The sequence below is a fragment of the Bombina bombina genome, chromosome 3, assembly GCF_027579735.1.
Source record: "Bombina bombina isolate aBomBom1 chromosome 3, aBomBom1.pri, whole genome shotgun sequence".
Taxonomy (NCBI): Eukaryota; Metazoa; Chordata; class Amphibia; order Anura; family Bombinatoridae; genus Bombina; species Bombina bombina.
This window is the reverse complement of record NC_069501.1, coordinates 652,992,279-653,016,310: the sequence shown is the minus strand read 5'-3', so window position 1 is coordinate 653,016,310 and position 24,032 is coordinate 652,992,279.

The window sequence follows — 24,032 nt, the reverse complement described above, 5'->3', positions numbered from 1 at the left end:
TATTACTATGGGGGTCTATTGCTTTGGCGGAATATATATTTTTAAAATAGTCTAGGAAATTTTTTTGAATATCGCTAGGTTGTGTGTAGCATTGATCTCCCATACTGATTTTTTCAATTATGTTGTTCTTTTTTCTTGCCCTGTCTAGTCTTGCAAGGTATTTGGCTGACCTCCCATAATGCCCAGCGTAGCGTGCATTCATTCTAATCTCCTCATTATTTACTTTAGTAGAGAGAAACAGATCTCTATTTTTTCTTGCTACCTTATACTTATTCCAGTATTTTCTAAGTGGGGTATTTATATATTTTTGAAATGCCTTAGTCACTGCATTGGCCAACTGCAATTCTCGTACCTTAAATTTCTTTTTGGTCAGTATCATGTAAGCTTTTATCTCTCCCCTAAGGAATGCTTTTGCAGCCTCCCAAAAGACCTCCAGTCTATCTACATAGTTTTTATTATTAATACTGTATTCTCTCCATTTATTTTTAAGCCAATTATGAAATGAGACATTATTTATCATATGTTTTGGAAAATAAAAATTGTTCATCACTTTTTGACCTATCTGGACACCTATTTCTAACGATAGAGGAGAGTGATCTGAGAGTACTATGTCATGTATATCTGACTTGGTATCATCTCTTAGTAAGGAGTCCGAGACTAGAAAAAAAATCAATCCTTGAGAAGGATCTATATATCCTAGACTCGCATGTATATAATTTGCTATCCGGGTGTTGGATGCGCCATTTATCATGTAATTTTGCATTTTTACATATTTGAGAAAAGATCTTAGATTTCTGGGGGGCCGGGCGACTCTGTTTAGGTGAAAGTCTGTCTAGTATGGAGTTTGGTGTAAGATTAAAATCGCCAGCTAATATTATATTTTGTTGTGCACAAAGACACAGTTTGGCGGTAATATTTTCCCAAAAGAGATGGTCTGTAGTATTAGGGCCATATATATTACATATTGCATAGTTGACTTTCGCCATTTCAATTGAGAGAATTATCCATCTATCATTTGCATCTATGCGAGATTCCCGTATATTATACTCAAAATTTTTATTAAATAGAAACGCAACACCTCTTTTCCTTTTAGAACAGTCTGAAGCTATAACTTGGCCAACCCAATTACACTTGAGCTTATCTGCTTCTGTTTTTTTTCAAATGCGTCTCTTGTAATAATACAATGTCTGGACAAAACTTTGCTAAATGTTTAATAATCTGTTTTCTTTTTTTTGGTGATGTTATTCCCCCTATGTTCCAAGAAATAATCCTAATTTTCTTCATCATAATCTATATATAATCAACTACCAACATTAAAATGAAGGGTGAGGGAGAGAAAAAGGGGAGGGAGGGGAGAGAGAAAAAAAACAAAAACAGAAAACTCAGTTCTCGTCTTAACTCCAACCAACAACAATTGTAGTATATATTCGTTTTGACCTTTACATAAAATTCTACTTTTGACATGATCCAACACTTCATAAGTGAGAAAAATAAAAGAAAAAAAAAACAAGAAGGAAAAGGCAAAAAAATAAATAAAAAATGGTTCAGTGTTTTTGTGGAAGTCAGCTGGTAACCCGACTAATTCCCTTCAAATGACATAAACATGTATTATTTTACCTTATTCAATGGCTCTAACTGTTTGTGGTTACATAATGACAGCAATAAGAATACAGTATAGTGACAGATTTCAAATTCTAGACACATAGATGATATTGATAACATTTATTTTAATACTTCATGTTTTCATTTGATAGCGTAGGAAATCAGTAAGCATAAGTATATTAGATCTGTTTGGTAATTAGGAGGGCATTATGTAGTCTGTTATCAGGACCAAAATCAGGGGGTGACAGGGGTGACTCATTTCAGGGGCCCAATGGGCCAGGGGGGCCCCATGAGGCAAGAACAACTAAAAAAAATAAAAAAAATTTAATTTGGGGTACTACAGCAGAGTGCTAATTGAGCATAGGAAATGTTATTACAAGGAGTAAAGTATTAGCATTTGAGAGGATTTTACTAAACCACTATGCACAGTGTGAGACAGACTTGGCACTTTGTTTGTACAGTGTGTGCCTGAGTTAGACGGCAGATCACTTTCATTTGCAGAGGTGGTAGGACTTACTTAGTAAATGTTTTTTATTTCTTTGTGCAATTTCGGATTGTAACTTCAGTGTGGTAGTAGTTGTATGGTGGGGCCAGGGGTCCATAAAAACAATTATTTTTAGCAGCTGTGTATTTATGATTATTTGACAATGCTGCAGAAATTCTATATTTAAAGCCATGCAGAAATGTTTCCTCCTCAATGCACAAATGGTAGGTGCCCTTTTGGCAGATAAGCTTTTTTTTATTAATATATATTAATTACATTCCAGTTTACTGCCCCTTTATGCAAGGACTTTCCAGATGCAAGGAGGCATTTTATCTAAGATTTTTACATCTGCATAAAATGTTATACTCTCAGGCTAAGATTGCTCAGTGTTTGAAATGAGACAGGTTAACTAAAAACTGTTCAGTTTACACTACAGCTGACTTAATTTTGAAATACATACAAACAAGCCTAAATCCTGCATTTAACCAGATCTAATGGTATGAGTACCTCAGCTTATGCTTCCACCAACACCATATAGAGTACAGCATTTTCAAAATCCATAAGTACAGCTGACAGATGGGAACATTTGTACACTATATTTGAAGTGGTGCTCTTGGTTGGGGAAAATGGGGGATAAAAACCAAACATATGTCAACCTTTTAAAAGTACTTTTCTTCATCTAGCCATCTACCCAGATTATTAATGTACAATTTTGAATTCACAGAATTATTTTTGTTTGCACATTTACAAATATGATTCTTTAAAAAGTAATCGCTTAAGTTTTGATTTTTTTTTATCATGCATGTCACACACTGTTGATTTAGGGGATGCAATGTGCAGAAATGTTACCTCCTGTGTCTTTGTGCTTTTGTTTGTGTCTCTATGAGTGTTTATGTATTTTTTTTCTGTGGGTCTCTCTGTGAGGGTGGGTGTGTATGTCTTTGTGGTTTTTCTATGGGTGTCTCTGTGAGGGTGTGTGTATGTATGTCTTTGTGTATTTTCTCTGAATGCCTCTGTGAGGGTGGGTGTGGATGTCTGTGTTTTCTGTGGATGTCTCTGTGAGGGTGGGTGTGTGTGTATGTATGTCTGTGTTTTCTGTGGATGTCTCAGTGAGGGTGTGTGTGTATTTGTCTTTCTGTGTTTTATGTGGTTGTCTCTCTGTGTGTGTATGTCTTTGTGTGTTTTCTGTGGGTTTCTCTGTGTGTGTGTGTGTATGTCTTTGTGTGTTTTCTGAGGCTGTCTCTGTCGGTGTTTCCTTGGGTGTATGTGCAAGTTTGTGTTTGAGTTTGTTTGTGTGTCCATTGTCTGTTCCTTTATAGGACATTTTGACCTTACTACTGATTATTCACATCTTTCTACAGACTTTGAGACTAATGAGACCTTTCCGGAAGTCACCAATCCACCATTTAACCTTTAAATTATTGTTTAGGCAGTTCAGGGTCCATCCTTTCAGCCACTGCATGATGTTTTCATCATTTAGTTGGCATCTTCCTTGACAAAAAGATAATCAGAACTCCATATTTTGTTTTGTAAATCTCCTTTTTTGACAAAACTGTAGTCTACCTCATTACTTGTCAGGTCAATGTAAACAAGTGCTGAGTGTCTGTTTGGGTGTCTGTGTCTGAGTGTGTTTCTTTGCGTGTCTGCTAGAGTGTCTACAGGGAGTGCAGAATTATTAGGCAAGTTGTATTTTTGAGAATTAATTTTATTATTGAACAACAACCATGTTCTCAATGAACCCAAAAAGCTCATTAATATCAAAGCTGAATATTTTTGGAAGTAGTTTTTAGTTTGTTTTTAGTTTTAGCTATTTTAGGGGGATATCTGTGTGTGCAGGTGACTATTACTGTGCAAAATTATTAGGCAAATTAACAAAAAACAAATATATACCCATTTCAATTATTTATTTTTACCAGTGAAACCAATATAACATCTCAACATTCACAAATATACATTTCTGACATTCAAAAACAAAACAAAAACAAATCAGTGACCAATATAGCCACCTTTCTTTGCAAGGACACTCAAAAGCCTGCCATCCATGGATTCTGTCAGTGTTTTGATCTGTTCACCATCAACATTGCGTGTAGCAGCAACCACAGCCTCCCAGACACTGTTCAGAGAGGTGTACTGTTTTCCCTCCTTGTAAATCTCACATTTGATGATGGACCACAGGTTCTCAATGGGGTTCAGATCAGGTGAACAAGGAGGCCATGTCATTAGATTTTCTTCTTTTATACCCTTTCTTGCCAGCCACGCTATGGAGTACTTGGACGCGTGTGATGGAGCATTGTCCTGCATGAAAATCATGTTTTTCTTGAAGGATGCAGACTTCTTCCTGTACCACTGCTTGAAGAAGGTGTCTTCCAGAAACTGGCAGTAGGACTGGGAGTTGAGCTTGACTCCATCCTCAACCCGAAAAGGCCCCACAAGCTCATCTTTGAGGATACCAGCCCAAACCAGTACTCCACCTCCACCTTGCTGGCGTCTGAGTCGGACTGGAGCTCTCTGCCCTTTACCAATCCAGCCACGGGCCCATCCATCTGGCCCATCAAGACTCACTCTCATTTCATCAGTCCATAAAACCTTAGAAAAATCAGTCTTGAGATATTTCTTGGCCCAGTCTTGACGTTTCAGCTTGTGTGTCTTGTTCAGTGGTGGTCGTCTTTCAGCCTTTCTTACCTTGGCCATGTCTCTGAGTATTGCACACCTTGTGCTTTTGGGCACTCCAGTGATGTTGCAGCTCTGAAATATGGCCAAACTGGTGGCAAGTGGCATCTTGGCAGCTGCACGCTTGACTTTTCTCAGTTCATGGGCAGTTATTTTGCGCCTTGGTTTTTCCACACGCTTCTTGCGACCCTGTTGACTATTTTTAATGAAACGCTTGATTGTTCGATGATCACGCTTCAGAAGCTTTGCAATTTTAAGAGTGCTGCATCCCTCTGCAAGATATCTCACTATTTTTGACTTTTCTGAGCCTGTCAAGTCCTTCTTTTGACCCATTTTGCCAAAGGAAAGGAAGTTGCCTAATAATTATGCACACCTGATATAGGGTGTTGATGTCATTAGACCACACCCCTTCTCATTACAGAGATGCACATCACCTAATATGCTTAATTGGTAGTAGGCTTTCGAGCCTATACAGCTTGGAGTAAGACAACATGCATAAAGTGGATGATGTGGTCAAAATACTCATTTGCCTAATAATTCTGCACTCCCTGTATATGTAAATCCTTATGTGTGAGTGTGTGTATGTTTCAGTGTATGAGTGTGTCTGTGTGTTTCTGTGTTTGTGTGTTACTACCTTTACAACATTTCCAAGTTTGACTACACTTAAGAATAAAGTGCATATACGTTTTAGTCACTTGGTCAAAAATTGCACATGTCAAAGGGGGGGGCCCTGATCAATGGTTTCTAGTAGTGACCCTGTCTGTTATACTAGAGACTCTAGTCTAAATTCTTGAAAGCTTGCTTTGACTAAAAAGAGCATTAACAAAAAAATGAAGCAAGCTTGTACTACAAGAGTTGTAAAGTTGCTTGCACTGCTTCATAAATGGGAGTCATAGGTCCTCCCTGTACCATAAGGCAAGCAGACAAGCTTCTCAACTTGAAAAGTTGACGCTCGCCTTCACGGCATATGGGCAATGGATCCTGTTTGTCCGCTGCCTGTATATATTATTACACACTTAAGTCAGCATGTAAAGCCCGTCCCTTCTTTCGCGTGACCAGTCATGCAAGTAAAGGACCTGTCAATCACCCAGAGTGAGTGAGTTTAGAGTGATTTCTCTCTTCCACCTCAGAGGTGGCAGAGAGTGTAAGAGGCAGCGATCATCTTACATTGCAGGAAGCAGGCTTGCATGTGTGATCCTGTCTTGCAACAGCTCTGAAGCAGCTTATTCTGCTTTGTACATGGAGTGTTACAGCCATATAATATCTACCTCATAGATTTTACATCTTAAATTGTATTTTTCAAAGTTTTAACATTTATTATGATTGAATTGTTTTTTAATGTGTTTATATTAAGTTATATATATATAAAATTTTAGGGGTTTTGCTGCATTAATTAATTATTATGCCTGAACAATTGGCATATATAAGATCACACAGAGTTACCACAAGCTGCTTATTTAATGTATTATGTATGTGGTTATATGACAATATTGTTATAGATTTGGCTTTGATAAAATAATTTACAAGACTGTAAATCATAGGAAGTCCACTCACATTAATAATTCATGCATACTAATTTTAGAACAAGCTTCCTCATCTGCTTTATTGTGTGAGTGTTTCACATAGTCATTTTTTATGCATACATGTATTGTTTTTTATAAAATAAATATACATTTTGATTGTTTTTTCATTTTAAATCACTATGATACATTACAATACATTTTATTGTGTTACAAGAGAAAATGTAACCTTTGCAACCAATATTAAAGTGAAGGTAAAGTTACCTTAGTCTCTATCCAGTATTCCATTTATGGAGTCAAATAAATATAGGTTTTATTCATCATTTTTTTCAGCTCTGCTTATAAATCAAGTTATAGGGGCATATTTATCAAGCTCCGTAAGGCTCGCCGGAAACAGAAGTTATGAAGCAGCGGTCTAAAGAGCGCTGCTCCATAACCTGTCCGCCTGTTCTAAGGCGGCGGACAGAAATTCATCCGATCTAATATGATCAGGTTGATTGACACCCTCTGCTATCAGCCGATTGGCCGCAAATCTGCAGGGGGCAGCATTGCACCAGCAGTTCACAAGATGTGGACATATTGGATCATGTCCGCTTGCACCATAATAAATAGGCCCAATAAACTGTTTTAAGGAAATTTATTAAACATTTTAGTCAACCCAAAACTATATATTTTTTTTACCTTTTGATCACGTTTTGCTATTGTCCTATTGAAATGTAGACCGTTAGGGGACTGACACTAGACGTCATCCACCCACTTATTCAAGAGCGCAATTAAATTTTTCTGTCGATTCCACAACGCATGCGCTTCCGTTTTGCACATGCGTTCTAGTTCCAGGTAGGAATCCCTTCATACGTGGTAGGCAGCATTGGAGAGTAGCGCATGCACAGTTTATTTCCAAATCATGTTTGCGTTGTTGAAAGACGTAGAGTGGGTGGGACCGCTCAATACGTCACAGCTTGCAGAACAGGGAAGTTGGGCTTGGGAGGAGTCGGCGACCAAACGGTAGGGAATTTGAAATATATTTTTACGGATAAATATACTAGTAATAAAAAAAAACTTGGCGAATACATTAAGGTACTCTTGAGAAATGGTTGGTTAGCTGCAATACCGGATGACTTTACCTTCACTTTAAGAATCACACAATAATGTAGGTATAACACAATTATTGTATTATTAAAAACAAAATAAAATATTATAGGGACATTGTACTGTATTTTTTCCATTTTAATGTGTTTTTAATGATCCACTTTACCAGCTGGAGTGTAATAAAAAGTTTACAAATAGATCCTTTATTTTGTCATTTGAAATAGCTGCTTTTGCCTAATGAAACCACCACTTACACTGAAAATATGAAAACTGTAATATTCCTAAATAAAAAGCAACATAAGAAATTGACAGCTGCAGAAAATAACCTCCACTGGGGGAGTAAGCCAGAGAGAGAGAGAGAGAGAAAGCCCACCCAGTTTAATCCCTTCACGTACAGGGACTTTTAGAGAAAAACTTATATAAAATACCGGAGAATGTTTAGCATTTTTGCTATCACTCCATTTAAACAGAAATAGAGCCTTGTTTATTTTTCATGTACCTGTCAAAACTATTTATATATTTTTAAGTAGATAACCAAAGGTATTGATCTAGGCCAAATTTTGTATATTTCATGCCATCATTTCACCACCAAATAAAAAAAAAATCGTATTTTTTTTTCCACAAACTTTGGGTTTCTCACTGAAATTAGTTACATACTGCATGTGTAATAATGGCACAAATTGTTGTAAAAGCTTCTCTGGGGTCCCCTTTGTTCAGAAAAAGACATATATGGCTTTGCCATTGCTTTTTGGTAATTAGAAGGCCACTAATTGCAGCTGAGCACCACACTTCCATTATTACGGCAGTGAAGAGGTTAATTAGGTTGCTTGTAAGGTTAATTTTAGCTTTAGTGTAGAGATTACCCTCCCACCTGACACTGCCTGACCCCTGATCCCTCCCAAACAGCTCTTTTCCCTCCCTCACCCCACTGGTCAGCCCCATCCTAAGTACTGGCAGACAGTCTGCCAATATAAAAATCAAAAACTTTTTTTTAAAAATGATTGTATTATTTATGCAGGGTAGGATACCCCCTTACCCTCCAACCTCCCTGATCCCTCCCAAACAGCTCTCTAACCCTCCACCCTCTAACTAGTGCCACCATCTTAGGTACTGGCAGCTGTCTGCCAGTATCTATAAACCCCCTTTTTGTGTAAAATATATATATATTTTAAATTCTGTAGTGGTCCCACTACCCCCCCTTCCTCTTGTGATCCTCAGTTAGGGATCCCCAGCCCCCTTTTTCTGTAGTGTAGCTGCCCCATCCCTCCCTATCCCTTTATTTTTTAATTTCTGTAGCATAGGGCCCTCCCTTCCCTCCCCATCCACTGCTGGTCCACCCAGCCGCCTCCTGCTCACATCTCCCACCGACACCAGCCACGATTGTTACACATGGTGACACACACTGTGTCTCTGTTTTTAACGATCAGGTATTTGCCCTCATATGGAACCGGAGTACCGATCACACTCCAGTTCCATATGCGGACAGATGCCTAGAGCTCAGGAACTTCAGCTCTCGGCTGTAACTTAACAGCCTAGACTTCTGGAGCTTCTTGAAGCTCTAATATACATATACGTTATGTAGTACGATAGGCAAAGTACTGCACAATGTATTTATACATCACTTTGGGTGAAGGGGTTAAAAAGGTGTTCTCGTAGCTGTTTGTAATACAATGAACTGCTACATGCCTGAGTTCATTGTTTCTTTAACTCTTTTCCTGTCAAAATATACATTTTATATGCATAAATGTTCCACTTTCATATACATGTCAGAACGTTTTGGATTAAAATGTCCCCTTAACTTCAGTGGCGAATAAACAGTTTAGACATCAACAGATCAGTATCATAAGATGGCCAAGGGAGATGTTTATAAAATATAGGTTTATTGTGCCAGCTTATCTCTGAGTCAAGCACAGCTCTGTTTACTCCCCAACATCAATGCTAGAGGATCAACTCTACACCCTACAAAACAAGTGATTAAAGGGAAAGAAAAAGCCAAAATGTTTCTTTCATGATTCAGATAGAACATAAAATTTTAAATAATTTACTTCTATTATCATTTTTTATTTGCTCTCTTGGTATCTTTTTTTAAAAATACGAGTTAAGTATACTAAAAATATTTAATAACAGTGTCTAAAAACATACAGTGCAAATCATGGATCCATGAAAAACAATATAAACAGTAATAAAACAGGGTATAAAAACAATATTCAAAATAATCAGCAACAAATGATCAGCAACAAATGATCACAAGTTGATGGCTTCACTGATAATAAACAGGACTGGGTAATAGAATACCAAAGTGTATAGATTATCAGAAAATGTAAAAAATATATAAAATTATCAAAAAATATCAAAAAATATATCAAAAATTGTCAAGTGTCCAGAAATGTTCAAGAGTGTTAAAAAATAAAAAAATGTTGTGAAGAAAATGTCTCAGTGGAAAAAAACTCTAGTATAATCGATAATGTGAATTGCAATTCAATGATGAAAAAAAGAAAAAAATTGTGTAAAAACAAAGTGAAAATAGTCACCCAGACATATATGGATATTCCTTGTAGTGATCCCACAGTGTAGATATATCCTTGAGTGTGTGAGGAGAAGAGGGGCTGTGCCCACAGGAGTGTGGAACAAGGAGTCAGAAATCAGTGTCGGAACCAGATTGGCCCAATAAACGATGTCCACCTAAAAATATTTAAAAAGAAAAATATGGTGCAGATAACTTCACACAATGTTACATAAATGGGAATAGGCTTACCAATACTCAGTCTCTTGGTATCTTTTGTTAAAAAACAGGGAAGTAATGCTCAGGACCTGGGCCCTTTCCGGCGCACTATATGGCACTATATTTTTGGTTTAGCCCCCTGAATAGCGCTAGTTGATTGGTGGCTACATTTAGCTACCAATCAGCAAGCTCTACCCAAGTGCTGAACCTAACATGGGCCAGTTCCTAAGCTTTCATTTCTGCTTTTTAAATTAAGATACCAAGAAACGAAGAAAAATTTATAATAGGAGTAAATTAGAAAGTTGCTTAGAATCATGAAAGAAAAAAATTGGGTTTAGAATTCCTTTAAGACAATCTATTTTCCTAATTTTTCTAAACTAATAAAACAATGAAAAACAAACAAACAACGAAACCAAGTCTAAACCAGAAATTAAAGTAAATTAATGGTAGTAAATTAAAGGTAACATTTCTCCCCAACAAAGCGGACCCAGGGCTAGATTACAAGTGGATCACTGTTTATCAGTCCCTCTCAATAGTGCCAATATGCAACTTGCTGTGTTGTAACACAAGGTTATAGGTGTGTTTTTTTTTGCTAATTAATCATGATGTAATGCCAAAGTATTGTGTAAAAGGGTATAGATACAGCTTTACTGAACTTATAAGGGGGCAGAAAAATTACCTGAACCAAAATGCTGTCAAGACTGTCTGTTATGGTATAATATTTATTTTTAAGCAATCATGTTTAAAGTATTGTAAATCTGCAACACTAGATTAATATTTTTCAATTTTATTGAATTTTGTTTAAAGTATTGTAAATCTGCAAACACTGGATTAATATTTTTAAAATTTATTGTATTTATTTAGCAAAATAAATATATTTATAAATATATATATATACTTTATTCTCTCACGCCTTTTTCTATTTAAATTGTATTGAAAAACTTTCATAAGATATGAGACCATTTTTACTTATATAATACTAGGCGATAAGCCAGCCCAGAGGGCAGTCTATGTTAAAAAAAATACAAACCCCAAGCTAAAGTTACAAAAAGTAATTACAGAAAAAAATAAACAAAGTTATCCAAAATAAAAAATTTAAACCTAAACTAATACACCAATAAAAATAAAAAATCCCCCCAAAATAAAAACACCACCTAATCTAATACTAAACTACCATAAGACATTAAAAGGACCTTTTGTAGGGCATTGGCCTAAGTTAAAAAGCTCTTTTACTTACAAAAATTACCAATAACCCCCTAACAGTAAAACCCCCCACCCACCAAACCTCCCAAACTAAAAAAAAAAATAACACTAAAAAAACCTAAACTACCCATTGCCCCTACTAACACTAATCTAAAAAAAAGCCTAATACTAAGCCCCAACCCAAAAAGGTACTCACCGTCCTGAAGTCCGGCGTAGAAGGTTTTCCAGGGGCTCCATCATCTTCTATCTTCATTCGGAACGAAGGCAGCGCGGAGCGGAGGTGTGGAGCTGTCTTCCCCGATGCGTGGATCCTCAGCGGCGGTCCTCGGCAGTGGCGCTCCACGGTGGCGGGGAGGCTCCTCTCCATCCGATGTCCATTGTACATTGAAGATTGAATGCAAGGTACCGTATTCAATTTGGGGTACCTTGCATTCCTATTGGCTGAAATTTTGAAATCAGCCAATAGGATTAGAGCTACTGAAATCCTATTGGCTGTTCAAACCAGCCAATAAGATTTCAGTAGCTCTCATCCTATTGGCTGATTTCAATATTTCAACCAATAGGAATGCAAGGTACCCCAATAAATATGGGGTACCTTGCATTCAATCTTCAGTGTGCGATGAATGATCGCATGAAAAGGAGCCTCCACGCCACCAAGGACCACCACCGCTGAGGACCGCCGCTGAGGATCTGTGCATCAGGGAAGCCAGCTCCACACCTCCGCTCTGCGCCACCTTTGCTCCGGATGAAGATAGAAGATGTTGGAGCCGCCTGGAAGAAGACCTTCTCCATCTGAAAGAAGTATCTATTTGGGGGTTAGTCAGGCTTTTTTTGGGGGGTGGGTTTTTTTTTATTATTAGGGTTTTTTGGGCTATAAAAGAGCTGATTGCCCTTTTAAGGGAAGTAAAAGAGCTGAATGCCCTACAAATGCAACTTTAGGGGCAATTGGTAGTTTAGGTTTGTTAGTGTTAGTTTTTTATTTTATTTTGGGTCGTTTGGTGGGTGGGGGGATTTAACTGTTGGGGGGGACTTATTATTTTTTACATGTAAAAGGCAATGCCCAACAAAAGGCCATTTTAAGGGCTATTGGTAGTTTAGTTTAGATTAGGGGGTGTTTTTATTTTGTTTTTGTTTTTTATTTTCATCGGGGTATTAGATTAGGTTTAATTTTTTTAATTTTTGATAATGTTGTTTATTTTTTTCTGTAATTTTAGACTTTTTTATTTTTGTAATTTTAGATTCATTTTTTGTAATTTAATGTTAGGTTTAATTTTTAAATTAATGTTAGGATTTGTTATTTTAGAGGTGGTTGTTAGGTTAAGGGGCTTAGTAATTCAATTAGTTATTTGCATTGTGGGGGGTTCGCGGTTTAGGAGTTAATAGGAGTTAATAGGTTAATTAGATTTAATGCAAAGTGGGGGTTTGGCGGTTTAGGGGTTAGTAGATTAATTAGGTTTATTGCGATGTGGGGGGTTGGCGGTTTAGGGGTTTATATGTTAATTAGGTTTATCGCGATGTGGGGGGTTGGCAGTTTAGGGGTTAATATTTTAATTATGCTATTTTTGTTTTTTATTTTGCGGATTAGGGGTTAATTACTTTATTATTTTGCGATGTGGGGGTTAGCGGTTTAGGTGTTTGTTAATATTTCTTGCGGGCGCTTATGTTTTTTTTGTTAATACTTTGTACAGGCGGTTAATTTTTTTTGTTGTTTTATACTTCGATCGGGCGGTTAGTTTTTTTTATTATTTTGTGCGGGCAGTTAGGTTTATTTGTTATTTTGTGTGGGCGGTTATGTGTTTTTTTGTTATTTTGTGCGGGCGGTAGCGTGTTTTTTTTCTTAATGCTTCGTTTGCCTACGCTGCATCCAGGTGGATTACGAAAATGGCAGGGTGGTGAAAGAATCCACCTTCCTTTGAAGATGCGTGTGCAACTGGAGAAGGAAGCGTTACAAATGCGATTATAGTATATATATATATATATATATATATATATATATATATATATATATATATATATATATATATATATATATATAGATAGATAGATAGATAGATAGATAGATAGATAGATAGATAGATAGATATATCAAAATAACAAGAGTATTGCATTGAGCAATGATACTTTTTTTTATTGGACTAACTATACATTTATAAGTTGACAAGCTTTCGGAAGAGTTCCTCTCTCTTTCGAAAGCTTGTCAACTTATAAATGTATAGTTAGTCCAATAAAAAAAGTATCATTGCTCAATGCAATACTCTTGTTATTGGAAACGTTAAGGTGGCAGGCCATTGAGAGAGTATTTTGTCCGCCTAGAGGGGGCGATAGAGACAGGCTACTACAGAAGAGGGAAATGTTTTGGATTTTTAAATTACAAACACGTGTACCCACGGGTCTAAATTCAGAATATGACCTGATTAATTTTTGGGAGTAGTTTATTTTCCCTCTTGTGTGGTGGCCTGTTCTCATTTGCCCTCTCCTTTTACTGCAAACTATCATGTTGATATTAGATGTATGGTGTGCATTATTTAGGGTGCAAACATACTACTACTATGTGCCCCTAGTACCTTGTTTTGTATAATGTGCATTATTTTGGGTGCAAATATACTATTACTATGTGCCTTTAATGTTCTTTATTGTAACTTTTTATGCCGGTTAATATAGATCATTTACTGGTTTTAACCCAGGTCTATCATTAAGTCCTAACAATGGTTAACATCTTTCCCATGTCCTATTGTTGCTATTTTTTGCAAACTATCATGTTGTTATTACATTTATAGTGTGCACTATTTAGGGTACAAACATATTGCTATTATGTGCCCCTAGTGTTCTGATCTGTATAGTGTGCATTATTTAGGGTGCAAACCTACTACTATTATTATGCGCCTTTAGTTTCCTGTACTGTAACTCTTTATGTCGGTTAATATAGGTAATTTACTAGTTTCAACTCAGGTCTATTATTATTAAGTCCTAATAATGGTTAACATCTTTCCAAAATCCTATGTTGCTGACATCTTAAGATATTCAGTATTTAAGTTATTATATTATATACTATTAGTATGTGGTGTATTTAACACCTATAGGGCACTGACTCTTCCTCTAGTTTTTTTTTCAACTTTTTCCCTGTAGCAAATGATGTTACATTTTTTCAAGTATGCCATATGCTGATATTTTAGCTTTGTAAAATGTGTAATATTTGGTGTTTAAGCTGTATATTTTCACAGGACATAATTGTATGTTGGTGACATTAACTATGCTGATGACAAACTCATGAAATTATGAAATTTCTTTAAGGGATTACAATGTACTATGGTTCTTGTGGATCATTTATTACATTTAAATTTATTGTACTGATACATGCATTAGTATTGAACATTGTTTATGTACCATTATTATTAGGATTATGATTAAGCTCTGATTGAATCCGTTTTTCCTGTGTAAATAATACATTTATATACTGCAGTTAATGCCATGTATTTAGTATTCAACTGTTCAGATACTCAGATAGGCTATGTACATATATATGTAAATTAATGTAGGTTCCCATAGGGTTAACCTCCACACAACATGTTCTGTCTTTTATCCAATCTGTGAGAGCCTGTTGCTTTTTAAGAAACACAGGTGCACAGTCCTTTAGCTATGATTACGGCCTGAGGGCCGAAACATGTTAGCGGACTGTTTTGTTGTTGTGTGCCTTTTCTGACCCCTGGAATGCTTTTATGTTTTGCACAATAAAGATGAACTTTTAATCTACATTGACCGTTGTCTGCATAATCCTTTTCCTGGCTGCGTGCTAATCTGTTGGACCTATATAGAAAACACACAAACAAAAAAGGTTTATCTCCTTGAATACCTATAGACTGAGTGGGTTATTAAACTTAAATCTATTTTCGATATAAGGCAAGATTATTGTGGCGCCACCCAGCGGCTAAATCTATATAGGATTTAACTGAGATAACAAATAAAAGGTATTACAAAGATTTATATTAAACCATAGCTTAAAATAGGCTAATGGGAAAAAAGATATATGTATGTATAGAGGTCTGAATTAGTATATTATGGGATGGACCTGGAGATGACTGGGATATAGGTGCCCAAAATTCACAAATTAGAGAAAATCTGATCTCGTATATCAATTGCTGAAAAACAGGTGCTGAAAAACAGGAAACAGTCTATATAGTATATAATATATAATCTATCTAATAAAAGTGTAGTATCATAACAAACTCTTCAGATTCCATTTAAAAATAAAATCAAAGGTTTATACACGGACGATAAAAAATTGCAATATGAACATGCACAATAAAAAACAATATAATACAATGTTGCAGTTACAGCGGTGATACAGTTACCCTTTTCTCATTCGGGGTTACTATATTAATTCAATCTGAGAGTCCGCAGATGAAAAGGGAAAAAATAATTCTTTCTCCGATTTTCACCATAAACTTTGTGCTGGTAGATGGATAATGGTGTCCTTATAAGCTTTCTCGTCCTCCTTCCTTGACGTGCTCTTTCCATAATTTAAATCTTTAGTGGACTTGTCTTTTCTCAACCCGGAGGTATCCTGGTTCTTTTTCTTTTCTCGCCGCTTACAGACAAATTGCGGGCAAACTACGGATCCCTTGATGGATCAATCTCAGAGTAACGCGTTTCAGCTGCAAGCCTTTCTCAAACTCTGAGTTTACCGATCATCTGCAGTCTACTTATACCCCCAATTAAAAGGGACATATCATAGCTGTGAAAAATATATATATATATGTTTAAAATTTACAAAGTTCAGAACAGATTGTTACTTACACTTACAGGTAGGTTATTAAGTTACTTATTGTCAGACCTCTATATATACATATATCTTTTTTCCCATTAGCCTATTTTAAGCTATGGTTTAATATAAATCTTTGTAATACCTTTTATTTGTTATCTCAGTTAAATCCTATGTAGATACATATATACATATAAATACATATGTACACATATATATATACATATGTATGTGTGTATATATATATATATATATATGTATATGTATATATATATATATATATATATATATATATATTTATATATATATAAAGTATATATATATATATATATATATATATATATATATATATATATATATATATATACACACATATTTAGACATGTATATGTATGTATGTATCATTATGGTAAAACCCTCTACATGCCTTTTTTATCTAACACCTGAGACCTCATATGTTTGAGCCCTTATAACTTTTTATGCATTTTTTTTAAAAATATTATTTATTGGGCAGTGTTATTATGAGTGTAACTTTGCTTTTAAATGTATTTGTGATGTGTTCGTGCAACTATTTTGTGGAGCGTAACAGTTAACCAGAGCTCTGAAGTCGTGCTATCCTGACACAAGTTAAATTCAGTTGCGCTTAAGCAAACACGTTTACTTATAATAGACGTTCTACTTCCGATGTGCGGAAAGAGCCAACAGTGCTAAAACTTTAAATCATAATTAAATTATTCTTTTGCAAGAGAAATTGCACTTTACAAGAACCAGCATAATATTAATATTTGTCCAGCAGCATGACAGAAAGCCTTGAAGCCAAGATTAACCCATAGGCACATCATTTGTGTACAACTAAAATTAAGCATTCTAGTGGCAAATAGAAAAACATCATTGCAAATACATTGTTAAGATGCGGCTACTGTAGTAACCAAGCAACTTTAGTGTTGCACAGTGTAATGAATAGTTTAACAAGAATATGGGAAATAACACGTTTGACCTCACTGCCAAACAACAGTGCATGAGTATTTTCAGCCTATTCCCCACCTCACTGAGGCAGAGGTGAGCTTCAAACCTAGGGTCTGCAAAATCAGGTGACCCAATGATTCACTCCCTGAATGAATATGTAGCATAAAATTATCAAAGGTTCTGTTCACTGAAAGTTGCCAGAGTCTCTGAAAAGTATAGCAACATGGCTGACATTGATGGTTATGTAGTTCTCTAAAGCAAAGCAGTCTAGAAAGTGGGACTTCCATCCATTATCTACAACCTTGTAAAATGCATAATAGAGGTTTTCAATCACAAAGTTGTTCGGTATGGTCTTTGCGTGCGGAATGGTCACCGACTTGGTATTACAAGTCACGCAGTATGGCTTTCCCGCACGCGATATGGCCTATACTGCAATGATCTATTCCACACTCAAAGATCTGTAATTATGTTTATCACGAAACAAAAAAGTTCTACAAAACACATCAAAAATACCTTACAAAGTAAACATACACCCATACACTACACTATTAACCCCTAATCCCCACCCCCGCATCACAACTACTAAATAAACCTATTAACCCCTAAACCGCAATCCCCTGCATCACAACTAACTAATACATCTATTAACCCCTAAACCGCCACCTCTGCATCGCAACTACTAAATAAACCTATTAACCCCAAAACCGCAATCCCCTGCATCACAACTAACTAATATATCTATTAACCCATCCCCGCGCAAAGCAACTACCTAATAAACCTATTAACCCCTAAACCACCATCCCCCCACTTTGCAACTACCTACATTCAACTATTAACCCCTAAACTTAACACCCCCTAACTTTACAAACATTAAAGTACACCTAAATTAAAGTTAAAATAAACTAACTACCTTAAAATAAATAAACACTTACCTGTAAAACAAAATTAAAACCTAAGCTTAAACTAATAAAATACCTAACATTACTAAAAAAAAAAAAAAAAACCTACATAAAACAAACAAACCTAACATTACCAAAAAAATAAAACTATCATTATAAAAACTAAAATGATAAAAAATAAAAAAGTTACCATTGCAAAAAATAAACTAAATGATCTAAAATAAGAAAAAATATTCCTATTCTAATACACTCCACAACCCACCCCCAAAAAATCTAATTTAAAAAAAAACTACCAATAGCCCTTAAAAGGGCCTTTTGCAGGGCATTGCCACAAAGCTAACAGCTGTTTTACATGTGAAAAAACAACAATTACCCCCTAACATTACAAACCCCCCAAAATAAAAAAACCTAACTAAAATAAAACTAATCTACCCATTGCCCTAAATTGGTACTCACCAATAATGAAAGGCAGTGCTCCATCCTCATCACAACGGCGATCCATCTTCATTCATTAGTGGAGCACCTTCTTCAATCTTCGTCCAGGCCACGTCCATCTTCTATCTTCATCCCGGTGGGAGCGGCGGAAACATCTTCTGCGAGGTCATTGGCGATGAGGGTCCTCCTCTACAGAGCATCGAGTTGCAGTTTCTAGTCACACACTGAAGATTGAATGCAAGGTACCCCTTTTATATAGGGGTACCCTTGAATTCCTATTGACTGACCAAATTCAAATCAGCCAATAGGATGAAAGCTTCTTTCATCATATTGGCTGATTTGAATTTGAAGAATCAAATCAGCCAAAAGGAATACAAGGGTATATAAAAGGGGCATCTTGCATTCTATCTTCAGTGTGAAGCTAGAGACCGCATGAAGAGGAGCTCCATTTTTATTTATTCTAAGGTAGTTAGTTTATTTAATTTAGGCGTATTTTAATTTTTGTAAAGTAAGGGGGTGTTAGGTTTAGGGGTAAATAGTTTAATGTAGGTAGTTGCAGGGGAGTGGCGGTTTAGGGGTTAATAGGTTTATTTAGTAGTTGTGTTGTGGAGGGGATGGCGGTTTAGGGGTTAATAGGTTTATTAGGTAGTTGGGTTGTAGGGGGAAGGCGGTTTAGGGGATATTAGACTAGGGGCTTATGTTAGGGTGTTAGGTTTTTTGAAAACTTTCTTTTTCTCCATAGACTTCAATGGGGAATGCGAAAATGCAATGGCAATTTCGCTATTGCATGTGGGTTTTTTCCAACATTTTTTTTCCATTAATAACTATAGGGGAATACGTGCATGTGCACGCTAATTCGAAACTTAGTTTGCATGCAAAAATAAAGTTTTCTTGAAACTTGTAATGGCAGCGCAATGGAAATTGTGTTAGAGCCACATAGCACGTAGTGTGTTCGCAATGGATTTACCGCACAAATTGTAATCTGGGCCCTTGTGAGCTAGCGTCTTGTCTGAAGCTAAGTATGTTGGTGCTTTATCACAGGCCATAAGCTCTTTCACTCTGTGAAGTTCAGCAGCAGTCTGGTTTGTTGCCTTCCTTATCTCTTCCTGCAGTATCTCACATTTATGCCATCAATTACAGGTGTTAGAAACATTGTTATTTCTTCAATAATTGAGTTAATTCTGGCTGTTATCAAAGTGTGGTACTATGAATCAAATTTGTCTGCAGTAGAAGCAGATCCAAAATCCCAGCTGAATGTGTCAGGTAAGGAGGATAGTCTGTTCTCAAGATGGCTGCCAGTTCCCACCATATCTGACAGCTGAACTCCTCTGCTTGTACACGACTTGATTTTGACAGTAGTAGTCAGCCTTTCAGTATAGAACATACTGGACTCCTGACAATCCACTTACCAATTAAGGTGCAGGCATGAGTCTCTAAAGACCGGTTAGTGGTCGGGGTATCAGGTATAGCTTCCACAATACGCCTCTGATGGGGGAGACAAGATATAGAGTCTCCAGATAATCCCTGTGTTCTCCAGGGAAGTTCAGTTGGGCAGGACATTTTGGTATAAGAAAGCTGAGCAGATCTCTTTTTAGATGCAGCTTCCAACAATGCCTCTCACCAAAAGTCTGAAAGTTCCTTTTTATTTTTTTAATATGATCATGTGCCTCAAGCATTCTTGTATGACTTTAGATGTCTCAAAAGCCATATTAAATTCTCCGATGATAGGGATTAAAGTTATTTTCATAAAATTTCCTTGATAAAAAATATAGGATTATGTGTATGTATTATCAAATATTAATATCATTTGTGAAGTCTCAAATACAAATAGAAATTTGGACCAATGTTAATTACATAATGGGTTGAGGTTCATGGGACCTAAAACCATCTGAAAATATTTTAATAAGCTTTGTAGAATGTATTGGAATGTATTGGAATGTAAATTTTTTTTTATCAGATTGTGGTTTTCTGTTCTGTAAAATAATCAGCAGGATTTGAGTATACCCCTTATAATTATTAATCATTATTTCTTAGTATCATGCAAGACAGAGTGTAATTAAAGATTAATTGAAGTACTTAGTAATTTTAATTAATTGAATATAATTGAAACAGGACTTGTGGAACGTGAAAATCTTGAAGATTGTTGTAAAAAGGACAATTTTCTACTACAGTTGTCTAAAAACAGAGTTATCCATAACATATATATATAATACATAGGGTTCAATTTGTGTTATAAGTAGCTGAGAATATAATTATTATACAGTCCATGGTATCATTATTTAATTTTTAAACAACTTACAAAACAGCTTACAAACGCCTAGATTTAGAGTTCTGCGGCCAAAGGGGTGCATTAGCTACGCTTGCTTTTTTTCCCCCCGCACCTTTTAAATACCGCTGGTATTTAGAGTTCACAGAAGGGCTGCGTTAGGCTCCAAAAAGGGAGAGTATAGCATAATTTACCGCCACTGCAACTCTCAATACCAGCGGTGCTTACGGACGCGGCCAGCTTCAAAAACATGCTCGTGCATGATTCCCCCATAGGAAACAATAGGGCCGTTTGAGCTGAAAAAAAATCTAACACCTGCAAAAAAGCAGCGTTCAGCTCCTAACGCAGCCCCATTGTTTCCTATGGGGAAGCACTTCCTAAGTCTGCACCTAACACCCTAACATGAACCCCGAGTCTAAACACCCCTAGCCTTACACTTATTAACTCCTAATCTGCTGACCCCGCTATCGCTGACCCCTGCATTTTATTATTAACCCCTAATCTGCCGCTCCGGGCACCGCCGCAACCTACATTATACCTATGTACCCCTAATCTGCTGCCCACAACATCGCCGACACCTATATTATATTTATTAACCCCTAATCTGCCGCCCCCAACGTCACCCGCCACCTACCTACACTTATTAAACCCCGTAATCTGCTGACCGGACCTCACCGCTACTATAATAAAGTTATTAACTTCTAATCCGCCTCACTCCCGACTCAAAAACCCTATAATAAATAGTATTAACCCCTAATCTGCCCTCCCTAACATCACCGACACCTAACTTCAAGTATTAACCCCTAATCTGCCGACCGGACCTCGCCGCTACTCTAATAAATGTATTAACCCCTAAGGCTAAGTCTAACCCTAACACCCCCCTAAATTAAATATAATTTTTATCTAACAAAATAAATTATTTCTTATTAAATAAATTATTCCTATTTAAAGCTAAATACCTGTAAAATAAACCCTAATATAGCTACAATATAAATTATAATTATATTATAGCTATTTTAGGATTTATATTTATTTTACAGGCAACTTTGTATTTATTTTAACCAGGTACAATAGCTATTAAATAGTTAATAACTATTTAATAGCTACCTAGTTAAAATAATTACAAAGTTACCTGTAAAATAAATCCTAACCTAAGTTACAATTAAACCTAACACTACACTATCAATAAATTAATTACATACAAATACCTACAAATAAATACAATTAAATAAACTAACTAAAGTACAAAAAATAAAAAAAGAACTAAGTTACAAAAAATAAAAAATAATTTACAAACATTATAAAAATATTACAACAATTTTAAGCTAATTACACCTACTCTAAGCCCCCTAATAAAATAACAAAGCCCTCCAAAATAAAAAAATTCCCTACCCTATTCTAAAATAAAAATTGAAAAGCTCTTTTACCTTACCAGCCCTTAAAATGTCCTTTTGCGGGGCATGCCCCAAAGAATTCTGCTCTTTTGCATGTAAAAAAAACATACAATACCCCCCCACATTACAACCCACCACCCACATACCCCTAATCTAACCCAAACCCCCCTTAAATAAACCTAACACTAAGCCCCTGAAGATCTCCCTACCTTGTCTTCACCACGCCGAGTATCACCGATCTGTCCAGAAGAGGGTCCGCAGTCTTCATCCAAGCCCAAGCGGGGGCTGAAGAGGTCCATCATCCGGCTGAAGTCTTGATCCAAGCGGGGGCTGAAGAGGTCCATCATCCGGCTGAAGTCTTGATCCAAGTGGGGGCTGAAGAGGTCCATCATCCGGCTGAAGTCTTGATCCAAGCGGGGGCTGAAGAGATCCATCATCCGGCGGAAGTCTTGATCCAAGCGGGGGCTGTAGAGGTCCATCATCCGGCTGAAGTCTTGATCCAAGCGGGGGCTGAAGAGGTCCATCATCCGGCTGAAGTCTTCTATCAAGCGGCATCTTCAATCTTCTTTCTTCCGGCTTCATCTTCATCCCGCCGACGCGGAACATCCATCCTGGCCGACGACTTCCCGACGAATGACGGTTTCCTTTAAGGGACGTCATCCAAGATGGCATCCCTCGAATTCCAATTGGCTGATAGGATTCTATCAGCCAATCGGAATTAAGGTAGGAAAATTCTGATTGGCTGATGGAATTCGAGGGACGCCATCTTGGATAACGTCCCTTAAAGGAACCATCATTCGTCGGGAAGTCGTCGGCCAGGATGGATGTTCTGCGTCGGCGGGATGAAGATGGAGCCGGAAGAAAGAAGATTGAAGATGCCGCTTGATAGAAGACTTCAGCTGGATGATGGACCTCTTCAGCCCCCGCTTGGATCAAGACTTCAGCCGGATGATGGACCTCTTCAGCCCCCGCTTGGATCAAGACTTCAGCCGGATGATGGACCTCTTCAGCCCCCGCTTGGGCTTGGATGAAGACTTCGGACCCTCTTCTGGACGGATCGGTGATACCCGGAGTGGTGAAGACAAGGTAGGGAGATCTTCAGGGGCTTAGTGTTAGGTTTATTTAAGGGGGGTTTGGGTTAGATTAGGGGTATGTGGGTGGTGGGTTGTAATGTTGGGGGGGTATTGTATGTTTTTTTTTACAGGCAAAAGAGCTGAATTCTTTGGGGCATGCCCCGCAAAAGGCCCTTTTAAGGGCTGGTAAGGTAAAAGAGCTTTTCAATTTTTATTTTAGAATAGGGTAGGGCATTTTTTTTATTTTGGGGGGCTTTGTTATTTTATTAGGGGGCTTAGAGTAGGTGTAATTAGCTTAAAATTGTTGTAATATTTTTATAATGTTTGTAAATTATTTTTTTATTTTTTGTAACTTAGTTCTTTTTTTATTTTTTGTACTTTAGTTAGTTTATTTAATTGTATTTATTTGTAGGAATTTGTATGTAATTAATTTATTGATAGTGTAGTGCTAGGTTTAATTGTAACTTAGGTTAGGATTTATTTTACAGGTAATTTTGTAATTATTTTAACTAGGTAGCTATTAAATAGTTATTAACTATTTAATAGCTATTGTACCTAGTTAAAATAAATACAAAGTTGCCTGTAAAATAAATATTAATCCTAAAATAGCTACAATATAATTATAATTTATATTGTAGCTATATTAGGGTTTATTTTACAGGTAAGTATTTAGCTTTAAATAGGAATAATTTATTTAATAAGAAATAATTTATTTTGTTAGATAAAAATTATATTTAACTTAGGGGGGTGTTAGTGTTAGGATTAGACTTAGCTTTAGGGGTTAATAAATTTATTAGAGTAGAGGTGAGGTCCGGTCGGCAGATTAGGGGTTAATACTTGAAGTTAGGTGTCGGTGATGTTAGGGAGGGCAGATTAGGGGTTAATACTATTTATTATAGGGTTATTGAGGCGGGAGTGAGGCGGATCAGGGGTTAATAACTTTATTATAG